Source organism: Lepisma saccharinum, chromosome 26 (assembly GCF_977018435.1).
Source record: "Lepisma saccharinum chromosome 26, izLepSacc3.1, whole genome shotgun sequence".
NCBI lineage: Eukaryota > Metazoa > Arthropoda > Insecta > Zygentoma > Lepismatidae > Lepisma > Lepisma saccharinum.
Window position 1 is genome coordinate 18,562,584 of NC_139254.1, and position 15,786 is coordinate 18,578,369.

The following is a 15,786-nucleotide window of genomic DNA, read 5'->3' on the forward strand; positions in this document are numbered from 1 at the left end:
CTGCGACTCAGGCAATGTTAAGAGGACATGTCTTGAGTGCTACACAAAGAGCCTTAAGCATCCTATTAGTATTTAGTAAAGTTCAATATGAATCCGAATATATTTGTAAGGGGGGGCTAGTGGGTGCAACGTCCCCCGAAAAATATACTGCTTTTTCATTAAAAATTATATTTTTTCTCCGAAAATATCAGAAGCAAGTCCGCAATTCTTGCCACGAGAATGAAACACATATCAGGCAATATGCAAGTTCCGTTTTAAACCATCACGTTCCGGCGTTGCCTGCGTGGGGGCCTGATGAAATTTACATTTCGAAAAAATATAGTTTTATTTAACTTTCGTCTTCTTCTTCTACTTGATAAATGAAAATTAAGTTTATTCGACCATGGGCGTATTGTCTAGTGTGTACGTAAGAAAACGAGGTATAAGTTTTAACTCTAGGATTCATAGTTTCCGAGATAACATTTTTTGGAATTTTGAATTTCCCGTTAAAAAGCACGGATTTTATATTAGAAAATATTTTTCTACAAAGTATCATCAGTAAGTGCACAATTCTTCCTTCGAGAATGAAATATATATCAGACAATACACAGGAACTGTTTTGAACCCTCACGACCTGGCGTTGCCTACGTGGGTGTGTGCATACTGAGCTCACATCAGGGTTACTAGAAAAATTAATGCCACCTTCCTGGTTGGATTACAGTTGTAACAGCAGGCACACAAAATATTCATTTTTTGACGCGTAAGGCTTTTTAATGCATATTTTGGGGTATTTTATTTGCTAACGTAAACAGGCTGAGGGTATTTTGATGCAATACACATGTTCCTTGGTGAGAGGTTTGTTTGGTGTGTAAATATCACTAGGCTGTGATTAATAGTTCCAAAGTTATTGAGTCATGAAGTTAGCTCTGAGACTCTTTTCCCAGATTTGGGTCACATTTTCTGTTGCGCACCACCTTCTTCCACATGCTATAACTCTAGAACTATTTCTCGGAGGAACCTAATATTTGGAATACAAGCCTTTCAGAGATGATTGAACCTTCATGCCAAATTTCATCCAAATCAAAAAACCATGACCTAGAGGCTCTGGTCGATCTGACGTGGAATGACCTAATTGTTATAAACTCCTACAGGTAAATTTTAAAACAATAATTTTAAGTTTCGCGAATTGCTTGATTGATTGATTTGCTTTATTATATTTCGCTTTTTGTGCCACTTTTGGCTAATTTGCGAAGATGGGGATGAGTGATTATATAATGAACTTGATGAATGGACACTCACAAACATCCATGCTCAGGCCAGGATTCAAACTCGGGACCCCTGACGTCATAGCGCGATGTGCTAACCACTCCGCCACGGGGGCCGGCTCGCGAATTGAAATTCGTATCATGAAGATTGAGCATTGCCTGAGACTTACTTACCAAGCTGATGTCAACTTACAAATGGCTATTGATTTAAAAAAAAAAAAAAATCAAACGTATTCGTCGATATCATGGTTAGTGGAAATGGTGGAGGTTAATTCTTAGGAACAGGCAAAATAATTTCCAATGGAGAGAAGTAAGGCATTTCAATATTTTAAACGGGAAAAAATGTATTGTTTACCTTAGTAATGTTTCCTTGTTTTTGAGGGCATTCACGGGCGAGGAGTGGGGAGGTGTTAAGCGGAAACTATAATAATTCACAGTAAATGAAATTTGGCCTGTGTTTTGTAAATTGATTTTCGGTGGGCGTTCTGGCGGACTGGCCAGCACAGAACAAGGTCCAAGGTTCGTATTCTTCATAAAACATGAATTATTATAATTATTCATATTTCTTGTTTTACTTTAGTTTATTATTTTTTCCTTGTACTCTAAAATTTATTAACGAAATATATTCTGACTTCACTAGAACAGTTGTGTATTGTTCAAATTTGTATAGCTAAAATATAAATTATATTTATACAATAAAGGAGAAAAGGTTTATTTAAAATGTAGAGGAATCCTTAAAAATTCGCAGAAAAGACGCCCAAGGTTTATTTTATTTATTATATATATATATATATACCGTAACAACCCATGGCGCGACAGCCCTCGAAGGGTCTTGGCCTATCTCCCGACTGCCAGTCTCCCTCACACAATCCTATTATAGGTGTGGAGTTCTTCAACCGGTAATGGGGTGACGTGTGGTCATCGTGTTTTCTTTCTGAATTAGTGGTTGATGTATCAATGAAGCCATGGGTTAAAATTTCGTGGCTCGCATTCTGAGATTATCCGTGGCTTCCTTCAGTCACTCCCGATGGATGGTGGGGTGATATATTTGATGAACACCGCTTACCAGTTTCTAGGGCTTTTCTGCGTTCTGTCATCTTCTGTCATAACGTCCAGATGAATGAACTTAATCAAATCTATCAGCATATTTTTCTGTAGCCTTGTTTAAAACTTGGTAAACAGTGATATGTTTTTGCGAGTATTGACGCAGAATAGTTGGTAGTGTCAACTTGAAAAGTTTCAGCTCTTAATGTTTAATTAAATTTGCTCACTATTTTTGTCCTCAGAAACTCTAGACAAATACCGAGATAATCTTGTTACTTGGCTAGTGTAGGGTACTCTAAAAATGGAAATCATAGCTTCGATTCTTGGCTCAAATTTCGCCTTCTTGTATGCTCAATTAATTAGTTGTCCACATTTACCGTTTTCCTCTCTGTGATTGTGATCAAAAAATTGGTTCTCAATGTGTTTGTATCCCCCCGGTCTTGGGGACGGGTAAAATTTTCTCTGAATTTAGGCTGGGTGTGAACAGCTAACGATGTACTCCACACGACGCCACTGCATATACAGCATGAAGGGCACGTCGAGTTACACCATCTGTGGTGAGTGCACGGTGTTCAGAATTGAAACAACTAAAATGTTCTTCCATACGTGTACTCTATACATTATAAAGCATGTATTTGAGCAGTGCCGCTGATATGCACCTAATACCGTTTTATGTGAAACGTCATTCCTCTCGGTTCAATAGTTATCGGCTTTTAAAAGTGTGAAGTGATGCATTGTTTACATCTCACTCGGCCGCCATTACATCTGCACCCGTGACCTAGAGCTCGCTTCTGATTGGTTATTTTATTTAATAGGACCGATTCTATCCTTGAGAAATGGCATGAAATATGCCATGGCATCTGAAATGCCATAAGATTTTCCACTTTACACGGTAACATTTTGGTCATGGCATAAATATTAAGAAAAATGCTAAGGGAAATGCTTTCGTCTAAAACAGGCCTTACTTCACTTTTCTGCCACTTTTGGCTTATCGGGAAGTTGAGGATGAGTGACCATATGATGAAATTGATGAAGAGACACTCTAATATAACCCCCATGCTCACGCCGAGATTCGAATCCGGAACACTGGAGAAGCAGGATAATGAAAGAAATTATGTAGCGGTTTTTCTTCTTGCTCTTATGAGAAGCGTGTCCCTTGTAATGTCAGCTTTTACCTTAGGAATGGGAAATTTGTACTTACCTAAAGTTTCGCTTTAAGTTCTCGTTAAGGAGATTAATTCTAGTGTGTGTGCACAGTAGAGCACGAAAGGGGGGCAGGGATACATCATACCGCCCTAAGTTTGGGGGGTACAACAGTACCCCCTAAACGGCAGATCCCAGTTGTACCCCCTCAAATAATTTGGCAGATGCAAGGTGCTGCCGTTAAAGAAACCTATTTTCTAATAACTCAACACAAGAAGTTTGTATTGTTTACAAACATGATTTTCCTTTATAAAAGAATTTAAATCACTGGAAACCTATTGTACTCGTATAGATATTTGCTCTTGGTAACCTTTTAAATTAAATGAAAATTGTTTGAAATGAGTGTGAAACAAAGGAAGCAGATGAAATTTACTTTCAGGAAATCGCGCTGCAGGCTAATGCTCCTATGTGTATGTGTCTCGGGGGGGAATTACACTCTTCTAAGAATTAGTCGATTGAATGATAAGGTATAAATCTGCTTACGTCTGCTCTTCCGAATTTTTCCAATGGAATTTTCCCAAATTAAATACTTCACAATTATCACCAAAAGAAATTGTAGGAATCCATCACTACAAGCAGAATTTATTTTTATGTTTTCCCCATGTTTTGCTTGCGTAAATTTATTGAAAATGACAATTTTATCAGAGTACAAGAAAATAAATCAGCTGAATAGACTAGATGAAAGGGACTATTTCTGTATATGATGTCTCTCCAGTTGTTTTACCAAGGGTTCTGTTATGCTTAGACATGATTGTTGGAGATTTTTCAGCATGGAAGCAATGGATTCGAGGTTCATTTATTGAAAGAAAAAGAAAGCTTGAAAGTGTTGCAACTTCTAGATGATTTCTCTGATCAGTTCAGGTTAGATTCATATCACGGAACACGATTTCACATTCAACTGTTGATATTCATAAAATTTCGATTTGTTACGCAAGGTTTTTGAATGAGGTAACAATATGTTTTGGACTTTCTTTGTGCGTGTGAGAAATTTTAACTAGTGGCCTGCTTTCGCTTACATTAAAGTTCATCTTATCACATAAGCGAGGAAAATATACGATATTTATCTGATGGGCATGTATCTGCATTTAATACGAATATACCTGGAAATAAACCTAAGTATTGAAAATGGCTATTCACATTTTGTACCAAAGATTGAAAGAAAATGGTAAAATGTCATGTAAATGTAAAAATCATTCTAATTTCAGAACTACAGTCATTATACACGGTGAATCAATTGTTTTCAATGTTTCAAGAATTTTAGTCATGTCAAGTACTTATTTTGCTCTAAGAACCGAAGGGTTTCGGTTTTGAATACATAATGATAGTAATTTCAGTATTTGTGCTAAATACACGGAACGTCAAGAAGATTTGTCGCTCAAGCACAGTCTATACCCTTACAAACGTTACACCTTGACGAACGGAGGTACAAACCAAATCACGTATCTGGCAAGTTAGAAGTTACGCACCAATCAGGAGACGAAAATTGCAACCTCTTGTTCCACGGTATCACGTCAGCTACGATGACATCAACAGAAGTTGAAGCAGTGGGTGGAACGATGGAGCATCTGTTAACAGAAGACCGTGCGGCATTTCCCACGGAACATGGAGCTCTCTGTTAGCGGATGCAATGCCAGCCGTAAAAGCCCAACAGTCGGAAGGAGAAATTGGAAAAGGGCGTTTATCGAACGAACGTACACAAGTCGAGGAACAGAGTGACATAAAAAGAAGAAGATTTGCCCAGAGAACGTTTCAAGGTGACGAAATTAACGTGAACAAGGAGACAAACCTAAGATCACGGTATTCTTCGAGAGACGTCCCCGAAAGCAGTGACAGTTACTGCGGACGCTTGTCCCACGGCGTACAGTTTCCTAATAATGCAAGAGAACTTCAAAAGATGGCCGAGGCCGTGACACATCAGCTGACGGAAGACCGTGCGGTACCACCCACGGAACATGGAGGCGCTCTGTTAGCCGATGGAATGTCACCTGAAAAAGCCGAGATATCAAAAGGAGCTATTAGGAAACGTCGTTCTTCGAAAGAATTTATACCAACAGAGGAATCAAGCGAAATGCCAAGGAGGAGACGTGTTCAGCAAACATTCCAGGGTGACTACATTCAAGGTAGCAACGATAGAGAACCAAGATCTAAGTATGTTTTGAGCTGCGTACACGAAAGAGGCGACAGATATTGTAGTTTAATATCCCATGGCGTGCAGTTTCCTCGAAAAGAAGAAAGAGAACATTACAGGATGACAGAGGTCGTGATACATCAACCGGCAGAAGATCGTGCGGAATCACCCACGGTTCATGGAGGCGCTCTGTCGGCTGATGTACAACCACCCACAGAAGCCCAAACAGCGAAAGGAGGAAAGTCTTCTAGGTACGTCTACGAAAAAAGCGACGAGGACTGCAGTCTTTTGTCGCACGGGATACAGGTAGCTCGGAAGGAAAGAAAACGTAAGAGAATGACTGAGGCCACGACGCGTCACCTGCCAGAAGATCGTGTGGAAACGCCCACGGATCATGAAGGCGCTCTGGCAGCTGATGCGTTTTCCCTCGCAGAACCTCAAGATTCTGGAGACGCTGCAATGAGACATCATGTAAATGAATCACCCGGAGGAGACAGCAGCACCGTTGCCGAACCAGCAAAGGTAACATCCGAGGCATCGCTGGCGATAGGCCAAGACTTGGCCAAAGGAAAGAGTTCGAAGTCCAAGGAACCGAGAGTCACAGCCCGCGATTCCAAAGAAGGCGACAAGGGTTATCCTGGAGTGTTGACTTTCAGTAGCGAAACGAAGAGGGAGTCTTACAAAGGTGTCGAAACTGAACTTGATCGCTTTGAAGAAATCGAGGTACAAGTTGAGGAAACAGCGCCCTCGCAGCTCGCAGAGGAGGAACCGCATTTTCGACCGGGGGAAAAGTTCATCAGGAACTACCTTCATGTCGAGTGGAAGAAGACAGTGGTAACAGTTAACTCGGCCTTTGAAACTAAAAGATCCTCCGCCCTGAAGCGCGTGGAAGAGAAAACTTTGAAGTACTGCGCGTTCTCGGTTTTCCAAGAGGAAGTTGGCAAATTGGAAGGTGCATTGACATGGAGATGCATCGAGCTTGAATCTAAACACTTCCTGCTCTCAAATGAAAACAAAACAGAAGACAACATTTTGAATTTCGCTAACTTTCTACGCAATATGGTGAGACAATTGACGGAGAATCTCCTGAACGAGTTAGAAAACAGCCTCAGACGAATATGCAAAGAGACCTGTTTCTACGAGAAGAAAAGTAAGAAGAAAAAGCAAAGCCAGTTCTTTGGGATTTCCATTAGCTTAGCCGACGGTCCAAGGACTACTCCGACCACGGGCGAGAGGAACCAGTTTCTGCTGACGGGGGTCCGTGGCAAATCCACCACGAGAGGAGGGAACACCCCGGCAGCTGAGGTCTTAACTTTCGCAGCAAAGGGAGGAGGCATGGTTGTTGTTCAGCGCGAAGCTCGGAAGACAAGCAGAAGGAAAGATATCGAGGAAGCAGAAGGAAACGAAGAGGAGGCTTTCACAATGCTCTACAACGACGAATGGAAACGCGCTGAGAAAGAATTGAAAAAGTTCATGGACTCCAAAAAGTCCTCACTGAAGAAAAAACTGCTCGCCAACACTGCCCGGTCGAGATTCGACAAAGAGATCGAGGATTTGGAGGGAAAGATATACTTGAAGCTTACGGATCAACGCATTGCTTCAGAGAAGCGGGTTGGATGTTATTTTGTCCAAAACAGACACCTCAATCACGATCGTACGGTGCAGTTTATGAACTTTCATTCTAGGTCAGTTAAAAAAACGAAGAAGAGCTTAATGCAAGAGGTGAAGTTGAGTTTTGAGTTCATTGAAAAGGACATGCGCTTCTATAAAGACAGAAGAGGATGCCTGAACAGATTAACATCATTCTGTCGACGCCACTTATGTCTGTCGTAGTGGACACTTACGTCTATTGTGTTTCATGAACTAATTAATAGTGATAAAGCTTTCATTGCAGTCATGTGCAAATTTTATTGGTTCACTAATAACTAGATAAAAAGCATTTGAAATATAATCATCACCTGCTTCAAATTTAAATGTATGTGAGACTAATTGAAATTACTTGTACTTATGAACAATAAAAAATTATTCTACATTTTCTGTGTTGTCATATGGAACATGCTAAATAAAACGTGTCTATGTTTTAATGCTTCAATTACATATTGACAAGCATAATTATGAAGTTTTGGACCAAGGCATGAAGTAAACTGAAGTTTTAGTCTTGGTTAATACAAGAAAAATGGCCCTTGTACATTTTCAAGAATTGCCCGAACAAAGTTATCTATTGTCATTCAGTTTTCTCTTACATTGTGTACATACTTTTAAACGATGGAATTATGTGATACTTAACTGTTTTGTTCACGTTCTATCTGAATTCCGGAAAGAGCACACTGCAAAAAATTAACTTTGAAATTATTGTTAATTCCTTTTTATGTACAGATAGGGTAATCGGATCTAGGTCTACAGTTGCTACCCTGCCCCCGTGTCAGGGCAACAGTGTTTTTTTCCCTTATTGAAATATTTATTAATATGTTAATTAACTGGGTAATCAAGTGTATAAACATATATACCTATGTGTGATTAGTGTAAATCAATTTATTATGCATTTTTAGGTTCGTATTATTCCATGTAGCTCTCTGTTGTATCTTCGTGTTCCAAACGTTCGAGGAAAAGGCGGGCAGTTTAGCTGTTCAAGATTAAACATTTTGAAAGAAGGTCCGTTGACAACAGACGCCAACCAACCATATATAAACTCCCAGATGAGAGTGGGGGAGGTCGGCTGTGGGAACTGAGACTTGGAAGGGAGAGGCTGTTTTTGCTAAGGTCAGCTACGACCGGAGGACAGGTCTCCTGAAACGGATGCTGTAAGAGATTGGATTGCCGGGCAAGCTAGTGCCTTGGTGTCCAGTTTACAGGTAAAAAGGTAGTTTGTACTGGATGTTATTTTGAAGTAATTACGGTGCGCCGGGCAGCCTAGTGCCTTGTCACCGTGGAGGTTGAGAAATGTACACTTCGGGCGACCTCGCGCCTGTTACGACGTTTCTTGGAGTTACGCGAGTCTACCTTGTGACAAGCGTAGAATGCAACACACATCTTTGCCGTTGCGCAGATACCAATTTTCGTTTCGTCTCCCTCTCTCTTAGCATCACGTGTTCTACGCTGCTCGCAAACCTTCGCCATATTGACATTCCATTCCTTGACACACTCGCGCAAATATCATTGAAAACAATTGAATAGTGCTACAGCTCGCGGTTCACACCGTTCGGCAGGGAACGTAATGTGGCAATATAGCAAGACGAAGTTGTTGCTTCTTTTAGGCAGTGCATGTTCATTGGCTAGCTAGTAACTAGTGTTGCCAACTAATAATGAAGCATTATTTCTGTCACGGAAGGAGAAAGGCAGATAAAGTGACGGTGATTTTTGTTTTATTGGAAGCACCATATTTTTATTTTATACTAAGTATTTGACTGGTTTGTCGTTGTGTGCGTGTATTGCGTGTGTGTATGTGAAAATGTGTGTTTGTTAATGAACGTTAAATTCCATAATGCCTCCAGTTCTGTCAAAGTTGAAATCAAAAACCTTGCATCGCGAAGCTCGGGAAATGCTAAGCAACGTGCACGCGTTCATGAAGGAGGAAGCCAGTCATGGTGTTAGCATCCCAATAAAGCATTTTGGCAAGAGAGCAGCGGCTGCGACTGGAATTCCTGAACGAACAATCAGGGCTATCGTGAACGAAAGACAATCTCTTGAGATGTCAGAAGGCCCCTCCACATCATTCCACACTCCCGGGAAAGAACGACAAAGACCAGCGCCCAAATCGTCAGTGGACGCTTTCGATGTAAACGTTATTCGTAGGCGCATATACGACTACGCTCTGCGTGAAAATGAAGTGCCGACATTGAAAAAATTGCATGTCAAATTACAGAAGGACATAAATTTTGCGGGAAGTCAAGAGAGTTTGCGACGTTTTCTTCGAAAGATGAGATTTAGGTGGAGGAAGACACAAAGCAATAGAACCATTCTGACAGAAAGATATTCGCCTTAAAAGAACAAGGTTTTTGAGGCAAATAATGCACTACAGACGACAAGACCGACCAATAATATACATAGACGAGACTTATTTGCACAGCACCCACACCACATCGTTATCTTGGTCGGATGACTCTGGAAGAGGGCTTCGGATGCCTTTGTCTAAAGAACGGCACCTGGTAATAGTTCACGTAGGAGTCCCCAATGCCCTACTATTATTCAAATGAAATGCTAAGTCAGGAAACTACCACGTTGACATGAATAGCGATAACTTTATGAAGTGGCTCCGTGAGAAATTAATTCCAAATCTGCCGCCCAGTTCAGTGGTGATTCTTGACAACTCTTCTTACCACAATGCACAAATAAATCCTGCTCCTACTCTCGGCTCGTTAAAGAAAAACATGCAGAGTTGGCTCCAAGAAAGAGGCATTCCCTTTACACCTGATATGACGAAGCCTGAGTAATATGACATAATTAAAGTACATAAAGCGAGACATGTAACATATAAAGTAGACTATTTGTTAAATGAACATGGCCATTCCGTTTTAAGACTCCCATCATATCATCCTGAATTAAATCCCATAGAAAAAATCTGGGCTCTTGTAAAGAACTGGGTGGCATCACATAATGTGACATTTAAATTGGACGACGTCATGACGCTTGCGGCACAAAAATTTGAAAAAGTCACGACCGAAGAATGGGCGTCAACATGTCGTCATGCAGAACAGATGGAACATGAGTACCTGGAACGTGAAGGATTAATAGACGACTACGAGAACGCGGCTGCCCCTCTAGTCATCCATGTAGGGTCCGATTCCACCGACACCGACACTTTTAGTTTGACGAAATATCGCTGAAATTTTGTGATATCTTTGCGAATAGTAATGTTCGTAATGATTTAAGGCACATTTTATTGTCAATATTTTTCCATATTTCTAACTTTAATACCTACTTACTTTTACATATTTAAGGAAAATATACTTAATTTTAGATATTTCAACAGGTTTATTTCACAAATTGTTCATATTTCATAATTTTGGAATTGTTCAAAGAAATAAATTATGTGGCTCCATGAGTATTTCAACGCTTGGCTCCGGCACGTGCTCTTGTAGAAATTGCATAGAGGAGGCTGTCATTTTTGCTGCTTAATGCGATGCATATTGTTTTCTGTGTTAAAATTGCCATGCTTTGATGGGTGGTAAGTTCATAGCAAAGAAAAAAAAGACGCGCAGCTTATCGTCTAGTGGCAGTATATGTACTTGTTATTGTTGTGGAAGCCGGCATCGTTTGTAAATGTACAACAAAGGCAGTCGCCGATCAAAGAGAGGCAAAAATACTGCTTGAGGAGGAGTGTTGTGGTCCAATTGTCGCGGTTTAACACGTTCGCATGTTATTAGTTCTCAAAGCAGTGGTGGTGTCGGTGGTGGATTATCTGTCGTTGCAGTTCCGTACCAGTGAAGTGCATTAATGCAATGGAAAATAATAAATTGTTTATTTTGTTTGAAATCACTCAAATAAGGAATCACTATGAAGAAGTCTTCTTTGCAGCATTTTTGGTAATTTTACTTATGTGTTAGTCCATATTTTGCGAATTTTTAGTCCATATGTATATAGCTACATAGAACGCCACTTGTTAGTACATATTAATCTTAGTGCTGGTATAATGCATGACGTTTAAAACTCAACGTTAGATAGACCTGAATTCTCTAATTTTCTTGTTGTACGTAACAGCTGTGCATCGGCGCACTGCAGCGATTTTTCTATCTGCTCCATTAGCAACACTGCTTCTTGAGTTGTGTCGCGCATCTCACGGTAGAAATACATGTGTTGGGCTCTACTCCCGTTGTAATTCATGAAATATAAAGCAACCAGTTACAAACAATACAGATTTCCAACATCAAAATTTAGAGTTTTGGCCCGATAATTAAAGAAATGAACGTTCGGATACGACTTGTATATACTTCAAATTTTACGTTAATTAAACTTTATAAAATATCCAAAATTTCAGATTTTAATTTCACAGATGCTGGACAAGGTAATTTATCCCCTATAGCAATAAGGTTTCGCAAAGGTTATCCGTTGTCTCTTGTAGTTAATTATATAATTATGTTGACTTGTAGCAACCCACGTGTATTGTGAAATCTGTTACCCTGCCCCCGTGTCAGGGCAACAGTGTTTTTTTTTCTTATTGAAATATTTATTAATATGTTAATTAATTGGGTAATCAAGTGTATAAACATATATACGTGTATATATGTGTGATTAGTGAGAGGAAACAGATACTTTTCCTTGTTTCAGTACCATCTCTATTTTCAAGATATCTCTGAATATAGTTTTCCGAACACCCTCTTACAAAGTTATGAAAATTATGGGTGAGGTACAGGAGTACATTGTACCCTCCAAGTTTGTCTCTCGTGTCTCGTCTCGTTTGTGTATTTCGTTTCGAAAAATTCCATTTGAAAAATTCATATTACTCTTCTGATGAAGATTTGTATCTTATCTTCGAATCGACGCGACCACTTCTTTAGAAAAGTGTACCCAATTACGCAAAGGAGAATTCGTCTGGAGCGTGATTTTCTGAGAGTAAACTTTATCTGATTCCCTCGTTCCATACACAGTTTAAACTATTTTCATCTCCTTAAAGAGGATTCCAACAACACAGGTCAATGAACTAACTAGTAGCAAGCATAATGTAGTAGGATAAGTTTACAATGGTTTGAATTTCTTTGGTAAGTTACATCTTTAAGTTATAAAAATATAAATATTTTAATTGAGCGAATTGAAAATAGGTTCTGTTAACAGTAGCACCTTGCTTCTGTCAAATTATCTAAGGCGGTACAGGGGGTACAATTGGATTTACGGATTTAGGGGCATACAGTACCTCCCTTAAAAAATTTGGGGAGGTACAATGTACCCCTGTACCCCCCCCCCCCGTTCCTGCGCCACTGACTACAACTCCAGGAACAAGCTTTATGTTCGAACTTCCTCCAGTGTTGCAAGAACCTCTCAATGCCAAGCGCTTGATGAATCAGAGCAAGCGCGGAAATTTCACTTTTGATATATAGTTCAGAAAATTGAAAGAAAACAACAACTTTTGATACGTTATCATTATTATACGTATAAATTGGCTATATGGTAACAGTTCCGTATATCGGAGACACATTTCTTCATTTTTACAGAAGAAACTACTTACGGAAATGAGTTTCTATAAGGTTTCTAACGTTCGTCGAGGTATTTTCTTTCATCGTGGAATCTATTTGACCGAGAAATCATGTATTTTGCAAGAGAAATATCTCAACGACGAACAATAGCCATTGCTTTCATTTTCTTCCCCTACGTGAACCGGATGCTCCATACGTTTGATGACGTAACCCCCTGTCAGTGTTTCCAACCTCTTTTTTTAACTATGCTTGCCTAACCTAACCAAACCTAACCTAACCTTATCGGAAATGGTTCGTGGGGCTATCCGTGAATGGTTCGTGGCGCTATCCGTCAGCTACCCGTGCATAATGTGCAATTTGCACACGTGATGAACACGATAGTAAGTATTTTTAGTGAAGAAGGTTGAAAACACTGCATACCCACAACTGTAGTCAACCTGTGCCTGCCATATTGTGTGTTAGGGAAGCGAAAAAGTAATAACAACTACTCTCTATGTGAAAAATTGTGTTTGTTTTCGTGTAAAAAGCATAATGGCACCTTGAACTATGTTCCGCAATACACAATTGGTAAGTACGCACCATGAGAAACACAAAATATCCGATTTTAATGTGTCTCCGATATACGGAACTGGTACCGGCTATACTTCTGAATACATACAAAGTTATTAGTGGAAAGTTTTTACAAAATTTGTTTATTTATAGAATCAAACTGCAGATTATGTTTGTAATATGTTTCAACAGTAATGTACTTTTAAATATTTATTTTAACTTTACATCCTCTTGTGCAGGTTATATAATATATGTTCAACATAAGTGGTACTTCGGTCCTAAGATGAACAAATAAATGAATACGAATAAATAGAACGATTTTCTCTTATAAAGCGATAAAAATATATGGCATGAACAGATCTCCATGAATGGCTTACAGATAGAAAGGTCTGATGGGACACCCAGCCTTAGATTCGAACCCAGGACCTTTGGCGTAGTAGCGCGCTGTGCTAACCAGTAGAATTAAATTAAATTAAAGTAGAATTCTCTATTTCTTCGTGTAATGAGTCTTTAATTCTACTTAGTGAAAGTGAAACTTTTTTAAAAAAAATAATTTAAAGAAACGTTGAAATGGGTGCATGAAACTTGTGCACCCTGGTCACTGCGTACCATGCCCTGTTCGGTTAAGAAATATTGACCCTGGCAGACCTTGTCAGCTCCTGCTCAGAAATGTGTAGAATAAGCTTTCTACAGGAAATGGTAAGAACACTGGCCTTTGGCAAGAGGTGACGAGAGGCCAAGCGAGGGTTTATATACGTGCGCATGAGAGCGACACGAGGTCTTTTAATCTGGAATCATCGGAGAAGCAGGAGCTACTGGTCTTATTTCTAAACCGAACAGGGTAAGCTAGTCTACACCCATTCTGCCATTTGCATTGCTCACTTCAGTCTAGAAACGAATCATGAGTCTATTTGAATGAATAGTTAGATATTTGTACCTGCCCGTTCAGGGCTGTCTCTACCATCAACTAGTACTAATAGTACATCCCTATTTAAGTTCCCGCGTTCAGAGGAACGCTACGTGGTGGATTGATGCGGGCCTTTTCATTTTCTTTTGGAAATGAAAGCGTCAAAGACTTGTTTTCTTAAACAGACATGAAAATTGAAAGGATAGGCATCGTTACGTGGTGAGATGCTTGGGCTTTTCATCCATTTTACGGAATTGTGATGTAAATTAGAGCTACGTAGTGGAGTTGCGGAATTTTTTCATTTATTTCACTCTGAAATAAATGAAAATTGAAATTTGTTAAATAGTGACATGTCAGAATTGTTTTTTTCTCCGCGAATCTTTATTTTTGGGGAAAGCTGCGTAGCACGCAGTTTTAATGTTAATGATGGTTAATGTCGATAATCAGCTTTAATTCAGTCCTTACCCACCACACCCACCCAATAGGCTAATCACCCGCTGCATTAAAGCACATTACAATGCGGAGGAAACGAAAATAGAATGTTTCCTTTGGTAGCCACGGGCGCTTTTGCTTCGTCGCGGTTTTCCGCGTCGATGCGATGTGGCATAAGGTACGTCCGTCATTCCGCGCGCCGGAAGGTTCGATGTCGGACATTCGAGTGTCATATTCCGCCCAGAATTTGGCCAGCCCGGGCACGTCTACCGACAAGCCCTTGTCATTCCGCTCCTAGTAACGCCGTGGTTCGCTCGAACCCGGTACTTTCGGTCAGGCCCTGATGGCTATGACAAAACTACCGCCTGGGAAATTATCATCAATTCCCAGGATTTTATCAAAATTTTGAAAGTGGCATTTGATTTTGATGACCCTTGTCCTTGCAGTAGTCTCTTGAAATACAATTTGGTATTTTTTTAAACGTAAATTTGGTGCGTGACTTATGATATTTCGGCTATAAACGATACGACTCAATCACACCATGGTGTGTGTACTTAGTGGGTCACAGCAGAGAGTATTGCTGAAGTTAATTGTGTTTTTAATTAATTAAAGTCCTTTAAAGTTTCAATTTCATATATATTTTTAAAACAGACCGTAACTTGTTAATGATCCGAAAAGTAACGCCGTTTGTGTTTATGTGTTTTAAGTTAAACTGTTAAAGATTATCGCAAGGAGGATATTTAATTTTATCACGTATAGTTTTGAAATGCACAAGGATCAGTGGTCGACTTACTCGTAATTTAAAATGACTGAAATCTCCTCGCCCCGAAGATGGGAGCCTTGGTACTAATAATTGTAGTGCAAATTGATAAGGAGATAGTCGAGAGAATACACGAGTCAGTCGCAGAGCATTTTTATTTTTACCTTGTTTAAGGAATATTTTTTTTACTAAAGTAAAGTTAATATGTGAAAAAACGAAACGCTAATTATATTTCTAGGAATAGAGGAGCAATTATATGTCCGCTACTATACGCTGGCGTAAGTAGTAAGAGTGACGCTACCATTCGGCTAGAGTATAACCCGCTCGTTGATTCAATGTTCTAGCTAAGGGATAATAATAGGTGTTTTTAGTTGTACGCGCAGAAATACCGG